Source organism: Phyllobates terribilis, unplaced genomic scaffold (assembly GCF_046119375.1).
Source record: "Phyllobates terribilis strain yellow unplaced genomic scaffold, ASM4611937v1 Scaffold_1__5_contigs__length_1240528914, whole genome shotgun sequence".
In the NCBI taxonomy this organism is placed as follows: Eukaryota; Metazoa; Chordata; class Amphibia; order Anura; family Dendrobatidae; genus Phyllobates; species Phyllobates terribilis.
This window is the reverse complement of record NW_027362761.1, coordinates 698,425,839-698,446,422: the sequence shown is the minus strand read 5'-3', so window position 1 is coordinate 698,446,422 and position 20,584 is coordinate 698,425,839. Positions and strand designations below refer to the sequence as shown.

Sequence of the window (20,584 nt, the reverse complement as noted above, 5' to 3'; positions counted from 1 at the left end):
TATATATGCACCTATATAAGCCATCTCCAGGTATCACGCTCATTTATTTAGTGGTGTATATGTATATAGATAGATATATATGCACCTATATCAGCCATCTCCAGGTATCATGCTCATTTATTTAGTGGTGTGTATGTATATAGATAGATATATATGCAGCTATATAAGCCATCTCCAGGTATCACGCTCATTTATTTAGTGGTGTGTGTGTATGTATGTATATAGATATATATGCACCTATATAAGCCATCTCCAGGTATCACACTCATTTATTTAGTGGTGTGTGTGTATGTATGTAAATAGATATATATGCACCTATACAAGCCATCTCCAGGTATCACACTCATTTATTTAGTGGTGTGTATGTATATAGATAGATATATATGCACCTATATAAGCCATCTCCAGGTATCACGCTCATTTATTTAGTGGTATGTATGTATATAGATAGATATATATGCACCTATATAAGCCATCTCCAGGTATCATGCTCATTTATTTAGAGGTGTGTATGTATATAGATAGATATATATGCACCTATATAAGCCATCTCCAGGTATCATGCTCATTTATTTAGTGGTGTGTATGTATATAGATAGATATATATGCACCTATATAAGCCATCTCCAGGTATCACGCTCATTTATTTAGTGGTGTGTATGTATATAGATATATATGCACCTATATAAGCCATCTTTGGGTATCACGCTCATTTATTTAGTGGTGTGTATGTATATAGATAGATATATATGCACCTATATAAGCCATCTCCAGGTATCACGCTCATTTATTTAGTGGTGTGTATGTATATAGATAGAGATATATGCACCTATATAAGCCATCTCCAGGTATCATGCTCATTTATTTAGTGGTGTGTATGTATATAGATAGATATATATGCACCTATATAAGCCATCTCCAGGTATCATGCTCATTTATTTAGTGGTGTGTATGTATATAGATAGATATATATGCACCTATATAAGCCATCTCCAGGTATCACACTCATTTATTTAGTGGTGTGTATGTATATAGATAGTTATATATGCACCTATATAAGCCATCTCCAGGTATCACGCTCATTTACTTAGTAGTGTGTATGTATATAGATATATATGCACCTATATAAGCCATCTCCAGGTATCATGCTCATTTATTTAGTGGTGTGTATGTATATAGATAGATATATATGCACCTATATAAACCATCTCCAGGTATCTTGCTCATTTATTTAGTGGTGTGTATGTATATATATAGACAGATATGCACCTATATAAGCCATCTCCAGGTATCACACTCATTTATTTAGTGGTGTGTATGTATATAGATAGATATATATGCACCTATATAAGCCATCTCCAGGTATCACACTCATTTATTTAGTGGTGTGTATGTATATAGATATATATGCACCTATATAAGCCATCTCCGGATATCACGCTCATTTATTTAGTGGTGTGTATGTATATAGATAGATATATATGCACCTATATAAGCCACCTCCAGGTATCACGCTCATTTATTTAGTGGTGTGTATGTATATAGATAGATATATATGCACCTATATAAGCCATCTCCAGGTATCATGCTCATTTATTTAGTGGTGTGTATGTATATAGATAGATATATATGCACCTATATAAGCCATCTCCAGGTATCACACTCATTTATTTAGTGGTGTGTATGTATATAGATAGATATATATGCACCTATATAAGCCATCTCCAGGTATCACACTCATTTATTTAGTGCTGTGTATGTATATAGATAGATATATATGCACCTATATAAGCCATCTCCAGGTATCACGCTCATTTATTTAGTGGTGTGTATGTATATAGATAGATATATGCACCTATATAAGCCATCTCCAGGTATCACACTCATTTATTTAGTGGTGTGTATGTATATAGATAGATATATATGCACCTATATAAGCCATCTCCAGGTATCACACTCATTTATTTAGTGCTGTGTATGTATATAGATAGATATATATGCACCTATATAAGCCATCTCCGGGTATCACGCTCATTTATTTAGTGCTGTGTATGTATATAGATAGATATATATGCACCTATATAAGCCATCTCCAGGTATCACGCTCATTTATTTAGTGGAATGTATGTATATAGATAGATATATATGCACCTATATAAGCCATCTCCAGGTATCACGCTCATTTATTTAGTGGAATGTATGTATATAGATAGATATATATGCACCTATATAAGCCATCTCCAGGTATCATGCTCATTTATTTAGTGGAATGTATGTATATAGATAGATATATATGCACCTATATAAGCCATCTCCAGGTATCACGCTCATTTATTTAGTGCTGTGTATGTATATAGATAGATATATATGCACCTATATAAGCCATCTCCGGATATCACGCTCATTTAGTTAGTTGTGTGTATGTATATAGATAGATATACATGCACCTATATAAGCCATCTCCAGGTATCACACTCATTTATTTAGTGGTGTGTATGTATATAGATAGATATATATGCACCTATATAAGCCATCTCCAGGTATCACACTCATTTATTTAGTGGTTTGTATTGTTAAAATAATGGGTCAGCTTCGAATCATTGCCTTTAAGAAGACTTGTTTTTCAGTTAGATAATCCTTATTTAGCAATACTTTTGTTTGTTCTGTTTTCTTGTAGTGTTCTCATGACCTTTATAAGAATTGGCTCATTGGCAGGGCCGGCCTTTGGGGCGTGCCAGCTGTGCAACTGCACAGGGCGCCTCAAACTTGAGAGTGAAGGGGGGCGCTGCGCTGGCTCCCTCCCCGTCGGTATTTTTCTTATGGAAGAGCAGAGAGGGAGCGCCCAGCGTTTCTTCTGTGCTCAGGCGCCGGCGCCCCCTCTCTGCTCTGAAATGTCCGGCCGGGACCCGGGCGCGCTGCACTCTCTCCTCCTCACACACAGGGGCGGAACTACCGCCCGTGCAGCCGGTTCATTGAACGGGGGCCCCTAGGGAGAGGGGGCCCCTTCAGCCTCCAGCAGGGCCGCCATCAGGGCATGACTGCCCTGACTCCAGTATGGGGCCCGGCCGGTAGGGGCCCCCTTGGGGGCCCCCCTCTTGTGTGTCTCTCTCCTCATGGGGCCCCCGGCCCCATGCTAAGCGCCGGGGCCGGAACATCTCTGTCATGATTTCTCTGACTTCCGGTCATGTGACGGCACCGTCACATGACCGGAAGTCAGGAGAACCTGGTGTCATCGATTTGGACGAGGATTCTGCAGGGATCGCATGGGGGTAAGTATAACAAGTTTTTTTTTTTTTTTAAATACAATTTACTAGGAGTGGGGGGAATGGGAGGTGCACATGTGGGGGAGGGGAATGAGAGAGGTGCACATGTGGGGGAGGGGGATGAGAGAGGTGCACATGTGGGGGAGGGGGATGAGAGGTGTGCACATGTGGGGGAGGGGGATGAGAGAGGTGCACATGTGGGGGAGGGGAATGAGAGAGGTGCACATGTGGGGGAGGGGGATGAGAGAGGTGCACATGTGGGGGAGGGGGATGAGAGGTGTGCACATGTGGGGGAGGGGGATGAGAGAGGTGCACATGTGGGGGAGGGGAATGAGAGAGGTGCACATGTGGGGGAGGGGGATGAGAGAGGTGCACATGTGGGGGAGGGGGATGAGAGGTGTGCACATGTGGGGGAGGGGGATGAGAGAGGTGCACATGTGGGGGAGGGGGATGAGAGAGGTGCACATGTGGGGGAGGGGGATGAGAGATGTGCACATGGGGGGGATGAGAGAGGTGCACATGTGGGGGAGGGGGATGAGAGAGGTGCACATGTGGGGGAGGGGGATGAGAGAGGTGCACATGTGGGGGAGTGGGATGAGAGAGGTGCACATGTGGGGGAGGGGGATGAGAGAGGGGCACATGTGGGGGAGGGGGATGAGAGATGTGCACATGGGGGGGTGAGAGCTGCACATGGGGGAATTGGGAGAAAATGAGCTGCACATGGGGGAATTGGGAGTAGGGGGATAATGAGCTGCACATAATGAATGTGGGGTGGGGGACAGTAAATGATGATGGGGTGGGGAGAGCAGGACATGATATAATGAATTGGGGCAGGGGGTGCATGTAAATAATGAATGCGGGGAGCAGGAAGTATAGAGTAGGGGGCGTTGCGGATGCAGGAGTGTAACTGGTAACAAATTGGCGGAAAGAGTAGAGGTTCTAATTAAATTATATATTAAGTGCCTATTTACAGTTAATGGGGGCACCGTGGTGGATTACAATTTATATTTGGAATGGTAGGTTGTATAATAACTAACCATATATTGATGGTGGATACACGTCTGTATTCAGCTGCGTAATGTAGAAGTTGGGGAATGTGCTCTAGATAACTGTGTTATTTTATGCAGAGACGAGTCCTGGCTGGAAGACGTAATGGCGGTCTGTGCTGGATGAAGGAGAAAAGCGTAGCTGAAGGACTTCACCTAGAGACGTCACCAGTGAGTCAGTGTATTACATGTACACTTACACTATATACTATGTACCGGGCTCCTGTGTATAATGTCACTGGTGATCACTGTATTACCTGTACACTGACACTATATACAGAGCTCCTGTGTATAATGTCACTGATGATCACTGTATTACCTGTACACTGACACTATATACAGAGCTCCTGTGTATAATGTCACTGGTGATCACTAGATTACCTGGACACTTACATTATACATACCATGTATAGAGCTCCCGTGCATAATGACACTTATGGTAATATTAGTAATGTGGTGGTAATATTAGTAATGTGGTGGTAATATGTGGTCTGGTCATGGTGTGGCAGTTTTTCCCCCTTCTGTGTGGTATTATTCGGTCACTATGTTGTGGTAATATGTGGTCTGGTCATGGTGTGGCAGTATTCCCTGTATGTGGTATTATTGGTCATTTTTAAAAAAAAATGTATATGACACATTCCCTTAAAGAAAACTAAATAAAAATATATCTAAAAAGAGTATTGGATATTTTAAGAAAATTTTAATAGGTTAGAGTAGGGCCCTGCCAGAAGAGTCTACCTTATCGTGGTGGCGGCTTTAAAACTTTTCAACTTTTGTTGCTTGTTATTACTTGATCATTTGATTAATAAAAAATGCACTTGTTGTTTTCACCTACATGAGTTTAATTTTTTTTCTTTGGGGGGGGGCGCCAAGAGGGATTTCGCACAGGGCGCCATATACCCTAAGGCCGGCCCTGCTCATTGGTTTATAATTATCATACTTGTCCTATGTCTGTACACAAAATAAAGTCCCAATATATCACCACCAAGAAACTCCCTAAGTTCACCATGACCTGAACTGTATTCAGTACTATCAGTGAGAAAGGATGTTGGGAGTATCATACATCATGAATATCCTGCAGATGTATTGACAAGCACCTGTTATTTAATTATTCTGCGCCAAAGATAACATATTACTTACATCATCTCATACGCATGTATCAAAGCACAACCCACGTTGATTGGGGTATATAATTATATTACATCTTAAAATAAACAGAATCATTCTCTTGAGACAGTCTGTAGTGAGTGTCTTATTTGAAGCGTCATTCCTATAGGAAATCTATATAGGTAATCTCTTTTGTCTACCTGAGAAGAAGTGAGATCCCCTCCCGTCTTTAACAGCTGGAGGCCCTTCAGCGAGATCTATTTTTTTCCTTTTAATTTCATCTGAGACTGAACAACTGCTTTACCCCTATCCCGAACAGAAACAAACCCCGGCCGGGTAAGTGAGTGGCCTTAACACTCTGAGCAAATTTCTCTCCGGGAAAGGTGGGGTCGATCTAGGTCAGTCTCCGGGGATCTTGAACGGGAAACCCTCAGGTAGCAATTTTATTATTATTATTATTAATTTTTTTAATATATATTATTACTAACAATTTCACATAACTGGAAAATTACTAATTCAAATACTATATCATATATCTGTATTTTTGCATGCATTAACTATTTCATATAATATATACATAGTACTTCTACATCCCCAATCATTGCTGCTTCCAACTTAACTAACGTTCATACTAAGTGTAACTGTGTTAAGTTCATGCTTATTATAGCAAAAATGTACGAGATATAAGTGATTAGATGACGTGTGCTGAATGCGAGTGTAGTACTCTGGTTAGCAAATACAACAATGGAGCTGTCACGCATTTTAGGAAGCTGCGAGATTAGTGTGGAATCTGAAGGTTGGGGGCTACGGGAGGAAGATAATACATTCCTTACGTTAGTATATGTGAATATTAACAGTCATTGTTTTGTTGAACCTTATACCATTTATGAATATTGTGATATTGATTCAGCTAGAGCAATAAATAGAATCCAGGATTCACAGGATATAAAGTTATTTTGCCCAGTTGCCCTAGAAAATTTTAATAGGAATTGGAGTACGAGAAGTGCTGTGGTGGAGAATGAGGAGGTGTTAATGACTGAAGTGGTGATTAAGAGAAATGAATAATTGATAGGCTGCAAAAGTATACATGACTTGTGAAAAGTGTTTGTGCTCGGTTACAGTAGTGAGAAAGCGAAAGCCTCATGGTAGGGATACTGCTTCGTTTCTGGAAAGGATACATTTGTACCCTGTAAGTGCACACCAGTATAGGAGAAGTAACGGTACATACCGAGTTTTCCCTGCCATATTGTTCCACATCCACACACTATAGGTAAAGAGTGGCAGTATATTATAGAAAACAGATGGTATATGCCTGTGTGACAGGATATTATTACTCATAATAATTATCTTGCCAATATTGGCACGGACTCAGGAATAGACGTAGGATATTCTTCAAGTGAGGACTCTGACCCAGATGTATGAAGAATATATAGCGATTGCTTTTGGAACGGTTTTTGTTTATAATAGTCTACATTTATTTGTTTAGACAAACTTGTCTCAGCATCAGAGCAGAGCAAAGAGTTGCAGTTCAGCTTAAGGCCCTCGAATCAGGGGTAACTGGCTAACGTACTTGACCAGTTGATCCAGCTGATTGAATCAGGGGTAACCAGCTAACGTATCTGACTGGTTGACCCAGCTGATTATATAGCAGGATACTGAAGATAGGGATCGCAACCCTTGACAAATCCTGTTATGGGTGCTCGAATCTCCAGATCAAGGAACAAGGATCCGAGGTGCACCATGTGTGATCTGGTGAGAATGGAGCATGGCAGGGCAGCTGTAAAAGATGCAACAAAGATATTGAAAAAGAGCTGGTATGCCAGCCAAGGGATGCCTAGATGCTGAGAGATGGAAACGGTTTAGTCAGGAACATTCACAATGGATTGATAAGCATGATTACGGAGCACAGGTTGCAGCCTGGTTGAGAACTAGTGAGAGACATCATCCCCTTTTAATTCCCGATGATGATGAAACTGATCAGGTAGTGATCAGAAGCAGATCTCATGTCATACAACCCCCGACACCTAGTCGGGAACAAGGTCCAATCCAGGCTGCGCCCTCCGCTCAGTCAGAGAATAGATTAGAGCCAAGTGATAGGTCAGAGTCAAGTGTAAGTGTTGAGAAAGAAAAATCACTGTCCGAGGTTTCTACCTCCCCAACAACCATACATAGTGCCAGCACTATCAATTTTCTCCCCCGCATAGTACTGCATCTACTACAGATAGTGACAGATCCCTTCACCTGCATATGACACCATCCCCACCATGACTCCACGAGAAAAAATAATTTTAAAACTAAAAGTAGGCAAGGACGGGACTTGGGGGGGTTGAGGATAAAGAGAGAGAAAGGGAAAATCTAGCTATCAGCTCAGTTGCCAGTGAGGAGGACGGTGGAGAGGAGAACGCAGGCACACACATGCAGCCCACAGACCCTCCCCGCACTCAGCAGCTAAGAGGAACAATAGCACTACGCTCTAAAACATGGATCTGCCCAGGATGTCAGGATAGTAATACAATATTTCAGTGTGAAAACTGTAATCTCGACAAAAGAAAACCAGAGACGGCTGCATTCCCAGTCATTACACAAACAACCAGGGGTACACAGGGGGATGAAGGACAACAGGTAAAACGGATACCACCACTTGGTATAAACCATGGTCTAGGTCAGAACAATTGTCCATGGCAAATAGTTTTCCAGACATGTATAAGAATCCGATAGGATATTATAAGACGGTGAAAGGGGTAGCTGAGAACTATGATGCCACTTGGAGTGATCTGGTACCGCTCTGTAGTCTCAATGGTGGAGTACCACTTGTGGAAAAGGTTAAACAGGTCCACGTAGGAGACGGAATAGAAGCGCTACCGGGTGACACTAAGACCCTAGAATCGAGGAAACAGTTTATCCTCCGGTTAAATGCAGTCACTAAAATAATGGCAGAAAGCCTTATCTCAGGGATGCCAGAGATATTCCAAGAACCTGAGGAAACGGTTGATAAATTCCATGCTAGGTGCGTAGCTGTGTTTAAAGATCATGATTATAATTTGAATAATCCAAGGGAATTGGGGTTTCTGAGAAATATGTTTATCACTGGTCTCAGAGAAGACCTCAGGGCAGAGGTGTTTGAGCTGCACCCAGAATGCTTATATGCCCCTTGGAGCAGTAAATATCCACATTCAGAGGATTAGAACAGGCCATAAATAAGAGAAAAAGAAAGATAAGGTCACCCCAATTATGGTAAATATACACCCAGATGCCTTTCAGGACACTATTAAGGACACAGTAAAGTCAGTTACCCGAATTACTTTAGGCGGAAAAGTAGACGGGAAAAAAAAAAAATAATAAATGGACCCAGAGGATTGTAAACAAAGGGTTTCTGTTTTGGGTACGGTGAGAAGGGTCACATCTAAAAGGAAACTGAACCTGTAAATGTTAAAGATAGCACATGCTATTGACTTATGTACCCATCTTCTTGTCTCAGATAAATATCCTAGAAATTTAATAGGTGCAGACATTCTTAATGCAATGAATGCGATCAATAAATTTGGAAAATAAGGTGTTACCATTGCAGGTCCATTATCTGAAACAACAATATCAACAATGATGTCAATAATTCAACTTGAAAAGGAGGTGGATACAGGTCTCGATGACAACATACAGGAGATGCCTGGTAACGTACCAACCGTACTATGGGTACAAGATAAAACGGATGTTGGACTGTTAAAAATAACCCAGTGACAATTAGGTTGAAGCCTCGTGTTGCACCGGTACGTATGAGACAATATCCCCTGAGCAAGGAGCAAACAGAAGCAATTGCACTACAGGTGAATAAATACCTAGAAAAAGGTATAATCAAGGAATGTATGGTCCATGATTTGAGAGAGATTAATAAATTAATGGTTGTAGACACGCCCATAGTACCAAATCCACATACCCTATTAAATCAAATTCCATCTAATGCAAAATTTTTCAGTGATTGACCTCAGTAATGCTTTCTTCTCAGTGCCAATAGATGATGAGAGCCAGCTGCTGTTTGCCTTCATCCATGGAGGAAAGCAGTATTGCTGGACCCGGTTGCCTCAGGGGGGGGAGCAACTTCTCCCTCCATGTTCTCAGAGGCAATGGCAGGAGTACTTCTCTCTTGGCATCCTGAGAATCAAGACATTCAGCTACTTCAGTATGTGGATGATCTACTGTTGTGTACCCCAAGTAAGGATGTATGTTTAAAAAAGACATTATCTTTACTAATCTTCTTGTACCACGAAGGTTACAAGGTATCCAAGGAAAAACTGTAAATTGCAAAGGAAAGAGTAGTGTTCTTAGGACATTGTATCTCCTTCCCACTCAAACATATCACTCCAGAAAGGAATAAAAAACAAACAAAAAAAAAAAAAAAAACAACAATCAGTCAGGCTGTAGAACCAACAACTTCCAGCGCATTAAGAACGTTCCTGGGGCTGGTCAGCTACTGTAGAGAGTGGATTCCTTCTGCATCTGCCATGATGCAGCCCCTATTTCACATGCTCTCTGCATGCAATAAGGGTCAGCTTTATTTGCTGACCCTAAAAGAAAAACAGGGGTTTCAAATGCTCAAGGACGCCATTCTCTCAGCACCAGCACTAAAAATCCCCAACTACGGCCTACCATTTTTCCTTTTCTGTCATAAATCAGGGGGGCATGCTAAAAGTGTGCTCACCCAAAAATATGGAGGTAGACATCGTCCTCTAGGATACTACTCTGCTCAGCTCAATGTTGTTGCAAAGGGAGCAACCTCATGCATCAGAGCGGTAGCCGCCTGTGCAATGTTGAAAGAAAAGGTGGCTAATATAGTGCTAGACAATGCACTAGAAATTCAAGATCCCCATTCAGTACAGGAACTTCTGCTCCAGGCCAGGACAAAACACCTGTCCATGAGCAGATTGACCAAGTACGAGGTGGCAATATTGTCTCTCCCAAATGTCACTATCAGAAGGTGTACAACTCTTAACCCTGCCACACTAATACCTGAACCAATTGATGATGAAACATTACACCTTGAGCATAACTGCTTTGAGTTAATGGACGCAGAAACTAAACCACTAGCCAATGTACAAGAAACACCAATTTCCGAGGTGGATCTAGAGCTATATGTAGATGGCTCCCGATACTACCTAGATGGGAAGCCCCATACAGGCTATGCCATAGTCAGTCAAAATGAAGTATTAAAGGATGAGGCACTGTCCCCTAGAATGTATGCCCAGGAAGCTGAGTTAAAAGCACTCGCTGAAGCATGTATAATTGCAGAAAACAGAATTGAGAATGTTTTTACAGACAGTCGCTACGCATTTGGCATTTGCCATGATTATGGTCCCATATGGAAAAGCAGAAAGTTTATTGGTTCTTCTGGTAAACCCATAAAGAATGCAGAAGCAGTAGCACAACTCCACAGAGCGTTGGAGTTCACACCAAAGAGTGCACAAAAGAGGCTGAGGGAAACAGGAGGGCGGATGCAGCTGCAAAAGCTGCAGCCCTGTTGCCCCTCCCAGTAGAAACATTCACTGTGCAAGTGTCTGGGAGTGTGGACCTGGATCTCTTGCAGAGCCTACAGGATCAGGCCTCTGCACCAGAAAAGGAAGAATAGACTAAACGCTCAGCTAAACAGGGAAAGGATGGACTGTGGAGAGCAGATGGCAAATACTGTCTGCCAAGATCCCTGTACTCTATGATGTGCACTCTTTCTCATGGACCAACCCATCAGTCCAAGGATGCAATGGTAAGTCAGGTAAAGATCTATTGGGTAGCACCAGAATTCCACTATGCTGCTGTTAAATTCATACAGGGATGCATAATCTGTGCATGTCACAATGTGGGAAAAACGGTGAAAGTGCCACCAAAGTGCACTGTGAGACCATTATACCCGTTTCAGCGACTTCAGATAGATTTCATTCAGCTCCCGAAGGTAGGCATTTATGAGTATGTGCTTGTCTGTATCGACTTATTCTCATCATGGCCAGAGGCCTGTGATATAGAACAAGCACAGCGGATCAAGGAAGGTGTGCGGAAGGCAAATGCCTTAGAAAATTTACCACTACCCGAGTGGCTCGCTTGCATGAATCCTTTAAACTTATTTAGGGAAGTTTGAGGGTGAATAAGTGGTGTCATACATTTCTTGATCCAGGCTGTGTTTATAATAGTGGTGGTTGCAATAATCATGAAACTTTTTGTGATGATGATAAAGAAAATTCTTACTTCTAATTGTAAATGTTTTCCAGGTAAATCCCAACATAAAATTGATACAGACACTGAAGTGAAACAAACCCAAGTCCTTACTACAATAATAACCACAGTACAGCGAGAATGCATCTTCTGCAACAAGATTACTGCAGCAGACTTATCGGATTGTATGTTCTGCGCAAAACCATTGGTCTGAAAAGCAAATCCTACCAGCAGAGGATGGAACCTGATAGATGCTGAACTCTCAGCTACTATTTGCTCAAAGATACCGAACATATAACTTGTAGTTGTATATACACAGCAGTCTATTATATTAAAGTAGACATATACCTGACAATCCCTCTATACATATAGCAACTATACTCAGAAAATGGTAGGGAAAGTAAGGGACAGTGGGTCTGATAACAAATTAATTTGAACGGATGCGCAGCAGGACTGGCATCCCACTACATACGGAGGGTAAGCCCCGTGATGTCGTGAAGTAGGGTTAATTTGCAGGCCTAGAATTTAGGTAGGGGCATGAGGGACAGACAGTATGACAAGATGATAAAAAGAGGGGAATTGTTAAAATAATGGGTCAGCTTCGAATCATTGCCTTTAAGAAGACTTGTTTTTCAGTTAGATAATCCTTATTTAGCAATACTTTTGTTTGTTCTGTTTTCTTGTAGTGTTCTCATGACCTTTATAAGAATTGGCTCATTGGTTTATAATTATCATACTTGTCCTATGTCTGTACACAAAATAAAGTCCCAATATATCACCACCAAGAAACTCCCTAAGTTCACCATGACCTGAACTGTATTCAGTACTATCAGTGAGAAAGGATGTTGGGAGTATCATACATCATGAATATCCTGCAGATGTATTGACAAGCACCTGTTATTTAATTATTCTGCGCCAAAGATAACATATTACTTACATCATCTCATACGCATGTATCAAAGCACAACCCACGTTGATTGGGGTATATAATTATATTACATCTTAAAATAAACAGAATCATTCTCTTGAGACAGTCTGTAGTGAGTGTCTTATTTGAAGCGTCATTCCTATAGGAAATCTATATAGGTAATCTCTTTTGTCTACCTGAGAAGAAGTGAGATCCCCTCCTTAGGACAACCTGGTAGCTCTGAGCTCCCCCGGAGTCACCATATTGATGCCAAACTTAGTGCGGACACCCGATCGACATAGCTCAGGGCAGCCCAGAACTCCTGGACTCAAGCGATCCACCAGCCTCAGCCTCCCCAGTAGCTGGGATTACAGGCGCACGCCACCGCACCTATATAAGCCATCTCCAGGTATCACACTCATTTATTTAGTGGTATGTATGTATATAGATAGATATATATGCACCTATATAAACCATCTCCAGGTATCACACTCATTTATTTAGTGGTATGTATGTATATAGATAGATATATATGCACCTATATAAGCCATCTCCAGGTATCACACTCAGTTATTTAGTGGTGTGTATGTATATAGATAGATATATATGCACCTATATAAGCCATCTCCGGGTATCACACTCATTTATTTAGTGGTGTGTATGTATGTATATAGATAGATATATATGCACCTATATAAGCCATCTCCGGGTATCACGCTCATTTAGTTAGTGGTGTGTATGTATATAGATAGATATATATGCACCTATATAAGCCATCTCCAGGTATCACACTCATTTATTTAGTGGTATGTATGTATATAGATAGATATATATGCACCTATATAAGCCATCTCCAGGTATCACACTCATTTATTTAGTGGTATGTATGTATATAGATAGATATATATGCACCTATATAAGCCATCTCCAGGTATCACGCTCATTTATTTAGTGGTGTGTATGTATATAGATAGATATATATGCACCTATATAAGCCATCTCCAGGTATCTCACTCATTTATTTAGTGGTGTGTATGTATATAGATAGATATATATGCACCTATATAAGCCATCTCCAGGTATCACACTCATTTATTTAGTGGTGTGTATGCATGTAGATAGATATATATGCACCTATATCAGCCATCTCCAGGTATCACGCTCATTTATTTAGTGGTGTGTATGTATATAGATAGATATAAATGCACCTATATAAGCCATCTCCAGGTATCACACTCATTTATTTAGTGGTGTGTATGTATATAGATAGATATATATGCACCTATATCAGCCATCTCCAGGTATCACGCTCATTTATTTAGTGGTGTGTATGTATATAGATAGATATATATGCACCTATATAAGGCATCTCCAGGTATCACGCTCATTTATTTAGTGGTGTGTATGTATATAGATAGATATATATGCACCTATATAAGCCATCTCCAGGTATCATGCTCATTTATTTAGTGGTGTGTATGTATATAGATAGATATATATGCACCTATATAAGCCATCTCCAGGTATCACGCTCATTTATTTAGTGGTATGTATGTATATAGATAGATATATATGCACCTATGTAAGCCATCTCCAGGTATCATGCTCATTTATTTAGAGGTGTGTATGTATATAGATAGATATATATGCACCTATATAAGCCATCTCCAGGTATCATGCTCATTTATTTAGTGGTGTGTATGTATATAGATAGATATATATGCACCTATATAAGCCATCTCCAGGTATCACGCTCATTTATTTAGTGGTATGTATGTATATAGATAGATATATATGCACCTATATAAGCCATCTTTGGGTATCACGCTCATTTATTTAGTGGAGTGTATGTATATAGATAGATATATATGCACCTATATAAGCCATCTCCAGGTATCACGCTCATTTATTTAGTGGTGTGTATGTATATAGATAGAGATATATGCACCTATATAAGCCATCTCCAGGTATCATGCTCATTTATTTAGTGGTGTGTATGTATATAGATAGATATATATGCACCTATATAAGCCATCTCCAGGTATCATGCTCATTTATTTAGTGGTGTGTATGTATATAGATAGATATATATGCACCTATATAAGCCATCTCCAGGTATCACACTCATTTATTTAGTGGTGTGTATGTATATAGATAGTTATATATGCACCTATATAAGCCATCTCCAGGTATCACGCTCATTTACTTAGTAGTGTGTATGTATATAGATATATATGCACCTATATAAGCCATCTCCAGGTATCATGCTCATTTATTTAGTGGTGTGTATGTATATAGATATATATATATGCACCTATATAAGCCATCTCCAGGTATCACGCTCATTTATTTAGTGGTGTGTATGTATATAGATAGATATATATGCACGTATATAAGCCATCTTCAGGTATCATGCTCATTTATTTAGTGGTGTGTATGTATATAGATAGATATATATGCACCTATATAAGCCATCTCCAGGTATCACACTCATTTATTTAGTGGTATGTATGTATATAGATAGATATATATGCACCTATATAAGCCATCTCCAGGTATCACACTCATTTATTTAGTGGTGTGTGTGTATGTATATAGATAGATATATATGCACCTATATAAGCCATCTCCAGGTATCATGCTCATTTATTTAGTGGTGTGTATGTATATAGATAGATATATATGCACCTATATAAGCCATCTCCAGGTATCACACTCATTTATTTAGTGGTGTGTATGTATATAGATAGTTATATATGCACCTATATAAGCCATCTCCAGGTATCACGCTCATTTACTTAGTAGTGTGTATGTATATAGATATATATGCACCTATATAAGCCATCTCCAGGTATCATGCTCATTTATTTAGTGGTGTGTATGTATATAGATATATATATATATGCACCTATATAAGCCATCTCCAGGTATCACGCTCATTTATTTAGTGGTGTGTATGTATATAGATAGATATATATGCACCTATATAAGCCATCTCCAGGTATCATGCTCATTTATTTAGTGGTGTGTATGTATATAGATAGATATATATGCACCTATATAAGCCATCTCCAGGTATCACACTCATTTATTTAGTGGTATGTATGTATATAGATAGATATATATGCACCTATATAAGCCATCTCCAGGTATCACACTCATTTATTTAGTGGTGTGTATGTATGTGTATAGATAGATATATATGCACCTATATAAGCCATCTCCAGGTATCACGCTCATTTATTTAGTGCTGTGTATGTATATAGATAGATATATATGCACCTATATAAGCCATCTCCGGATATCACGCTCATTTAGTTAGTGGTGTGTATGTATATAGATAGAAATATATGTACCTATATAAGCTATCTCCAGGTATCACGCTCATTTATTTAGTGCTGTGTATGTATATAGATAGATATATATGCACCTATATAAGCCATCTTTGGGTATCACGCTCATTTATTTAGTGGAGTGTATGTATATAGATAGATATATATGCACCTATATAAGCCATCTCCAGGTATCACGCTCATTTATTTAGTGGTGTGTATGTATATAGATAGAGATATATGCACCTATATAAGCCATCTCCAGGTATCATGCTCATTTATTTAGTGGTGTGTATGTATATAGATAGATATATATGCACCTATATAAGCCATCTCCAGGTATCATGCTCATTTATTTAGTGGTGTGTATGTATATAGATAGATATATATGCACCTATATAAGCCATCTCCAGGTATCACACTCATTTATTTAGTGGTGTGTATGTATATAGATAGTTATATATGCACCTATATAAGCCATCTCCAGGTATCACGCTCATTTACTTAGTAGTGTGTATGTATATAGATATATATGCACCTATATAAGCCATCTCCAGGTATCATGCTCATTTATTTAGTGGTGTGTATGTATATAGATATATATATATGCACCTATATAAGCCATCTCCAGGTATCACGCTCATTTATTTAGTGGTGTGTATGTATATAGATAGATATATATGCACGTATATAAGCCATCTCCAGGTATCATGCTCATTTATTTAGTGGTGTGTATGTATATAGATAGATATATATGCACCTATATAAGCCATCTCCAGGTATCACACTCATTTATTTAGTGGTATGTATGTATATAGATAGATATATATGCACCTATATAAGCCATCTCCAGGTATCACACTCATTTATTTAGTGGTGTGTGTGTATGTATATAGATAGATATATATGCACCTATATAAGCCATCTCCAGGTATCATGCTCATTTATTTAGTGGTGTGTATGTATATAGATAGATATATATGCACCTATATAAGCCATCTCCAGGTATCACACTCATTTATTTAGTGGTGTGTATGTATATAGATAGTTATATATGCACCTATATAAGCCATCTCCAGGTATCACGCTCATTTACTTAGTAGTGTGTATGTATATAGATATATATGCACCTATATAAGCCATCTCCAGGTATCATGCTCATTTATTTAGTGGTGTGTATGTATATAGATATATATATATATGCACCTATATAAGCCATCTCCAGGTATCACGCTCATTTATTTAGTGGTGTGTATGTATATAGATAGATATATATGCACCTATATAAGCCATCTCCAGGTATCATGCTCATTTATTTAGTGGTGTGTATGTATATAGATAGATATATATGCACCTATATAAGCCATCTCCAGGTATCACACTCATTTATTTAGTGGTATGTATGTATATAGATAGATATATATGCACCTATATAAGCCATCTCCAGGTATCACACTCATTTATTTAGTGGTGTGTATGTATGTGTATAGATAGATATATATGCACCTATATAAGCCATCTCCAGGTATCACGCTCATTTATTTAGTGCTGTGTATGTATATAGATAGATATATATGCACCTATATAAGCCATCTCCGGATATCACGCTCATTTAGTTAGTGGTGTGTATGTATATAGATAGAAATATATGTACCTATATAAGCTATCTCCAGGTATCACGCTCATTTATTTAGTGCTGTGTATGTATATAGATAGATATATATGCACCTATATAAGCCATCTCCAGGTATCATGCTCATTTATTTAGTGCTGTGTATGTATATAGATAGATATATATGCACCTATATAAGCCATCTCCAGGTATCATGCTCATTTATTTAGTGGTGTGTATGTATATAGATAGATATTTATGCACCTATATAAGCCATCTCCAGGTATCACACTCATTTATTTAGTGGTTTGTATGTATATAGATAGATATATATGCACCTATATAAGCCATCTCCAGGTATCACACTCATTTATTTAGTGGTGTGTATGTATATAGATAGATATATATGCACCTATATAAGCCATCTCCGGGTATCACGCTCATTTAGTTAGTGGTGTGTATGTATATAGATAGATATATATGCACCTATATAAGCCATCTCCAGGTATCACACTCATTTATTTAGTGGTATGTATGTATATAGATAGATATATATGCACCTATATATAGCATCTCCAGGTATCACGCTCATTTAGTTAGTGGTGTGTATGTATATAGATAGATATATATGCACCTATATAAGCCACCTCCAGGTATCACACTCATTTATTTAGTGGTGTGTATGTATATAGATAGATATATATGCACCTATATAAGCCATCTCCAGGTATCACGCTCATTTATTTAGTGGTGTGTATGTATGTATATAGAAAGATATATATGCACCTATATAAGCCATCTCCAGGTATCATGCTCATTTGTTTAGTGGTGTGTATGTATATAGATAGATATATATGCACCTATATAAGCCATCTCCAGCTATCATGCTCATTTATTTAGTGGTGTGTATGTATATAGATAGATATATATGCACCTATATAAGCCATCTCCAGGTATCACGCTCATTTATTTAGTGGTGTGTATGTATATAGATAGATATATATGCACCTATATAAGCCATCTCCAGGTATCACGCTCATTTATTTAGTGGTGTGTATGTATATAGATAGATATATATGCACCTATATAAGATATCTCCAGGTATCACGCTCATTTAGTTAGTGGTGTGTATGTATATAGATAGATATATTTGCACCTATATAAGCCATCTCCAGGTATCACACTCATTTAGTTAGTGGTGTGTATGTATATAGATAGATATATTTGCACCTATATAAGCCATCTCCAGGTATCACGCTCATTTAGTTAGTGGTGTGTATGTATATAGATAGATATATTTGCACCTATATAAGCCATCTCCAGGTATCACGCTCATTTATTTAGTGGTGTGTATGTATGTATATAGATATATATGCACCTATATAAGCCATCTCCAGGTATCACACTCATTTATTTAGTGGAATGTATGTATATAGATAGATATATATGCACCTATATAAGCCATCTCCAGGTATCACGCTCATTTAGTTAGTGGTGTGTATGTATATAGATAGATATATTTGCACCTATATAAGCCATCTCCAGGTATCACACTCATTTAGTTAGTGGTGTGTATGTATATAGATAGATATATTTGCACCTATATAAGCCATCTCCAGGTATCACGCTCATTTAGTTAGTGGTGTGTATGTATATAGATAGATATATATGCACCTATATAAGCCATCTCCAGGTATCACGCTCATTTATTTAGTGGTGTGTATGTATATAGATAGATATATATGCACCTATATAAGCCATCTCCAGGTATCACACTCATTTATTTAGTGGTGTGTATGTATATAGATAGATATATATGCACCTATATAAGCCATCTCCAGGTATCACACTCATTTATTTAGTGGTGTGTATGTATATAGATAGATATATATGCACCTATATAAGCCATCTCCAGGTATCATGCTCATTTATTTAGTGGTGTGTATGTATATAGATAGATATATATGCACCTATATAAGCCATATCCAGGTATCACGCTCATTTAGTTAGTGGTGTGTATGTATATAGATAGATATATATGCACCTATATTTGCCATCTCCAGGTATCACTCTCATTTAGTTAGTGGTGTGTATGTATATAGATAGATATATATGCACCTATATAAGCCATCTCCAGGTATCACGCTCATTTATTTAGTGGTGTGTATGTATATAGATATATATGCACCTATATAAGCCATCTCCAGGTATCACGCTCATTTAGTTAGTGGTGTGTATGTATATAGATAGATATATATGCACCTATATAAGCCACCTCCAGGTATCACACTCATTTGTTTAGTGGTGTGTATGTATATAGATATATATGCACCTATATAAGCCATCTCCAGGTATCACGCTCATTTAGTTAGTGGTGTGTATGTATATAGATAGATATATATGCACCTATATAAGCCACCTCCAGGTATCACACTCATTTATTTAGTGGTGTGTATGTATATAGATATATATGCACCTATATAAGCCATCTCCAGCTATCATGCTCATTTATTTAGTGGTGTGTATGTATATAGATACATAGATATATATGCACCTATATATGCCATCTCCAGGTATCACGCTCATTTATTTAGTGGTGTGTGTATGTATATAGATATATATGCACCTATATAAGCCATCTCCAGGTATCACGCTCATTTATTTAGTGGTGTGTATGTATATAGATATATATGCACCTATATAAGCCATCTCCAGGTATCATGCTGATTTATTTAGTGGTGTGTATGTATGTATACAGATAGATATATATGCACCTATATAAGCCATCTCCAGGTATCACGCTCATTTATTTAGTGGTGTGTATGTATATAGATAGATATATATGCACCTATATAAGCCATCTCCAGGTATCACACTCATTTATTTAGTGGTGTGTATGTATATAGATATATATGCACCTATATAAGCCATCTCCAGGTATCACGCTCATTTATTTAGTGGTGTGTATGTATATAGATAGATATATATGCACCTATATAAGGCATCTCCAGGTATCACACTCATTTATTTAGTGGTGTGTATGTATATAGATATATATGCACCTATATAAGCCATCTCCAGGTATCACACTCATTTATTTAGTGGTGTGTATGTATGTATATAGA

The 20,584-nt window shown here is 38.5% G+C and overlaps 1 long non-coding RNA gene across 1 annotated transcript; it reads left to right on the top strand.

Moving 5' to 3' along the window:
- The first annotated feature begins 5,250 nt into the window (after nucleotides 1–5,250).
- On the top strand, nucleotides 5,251–12,720 carry LOC141273528 (uncharacterized). Its single transcript, XR_012322103.1, has 3 exons — nucleotides 5,251–5,598; nucleotides 8,985–9,083; nucleotides 11,665–12,720. It is a non-coding gene; the product is annotated as an uncharacterized lncRNA (long non-coding RNA).
- Nucleotides 12,721–20,584: the final 7,864 nt, after the last annotated feature.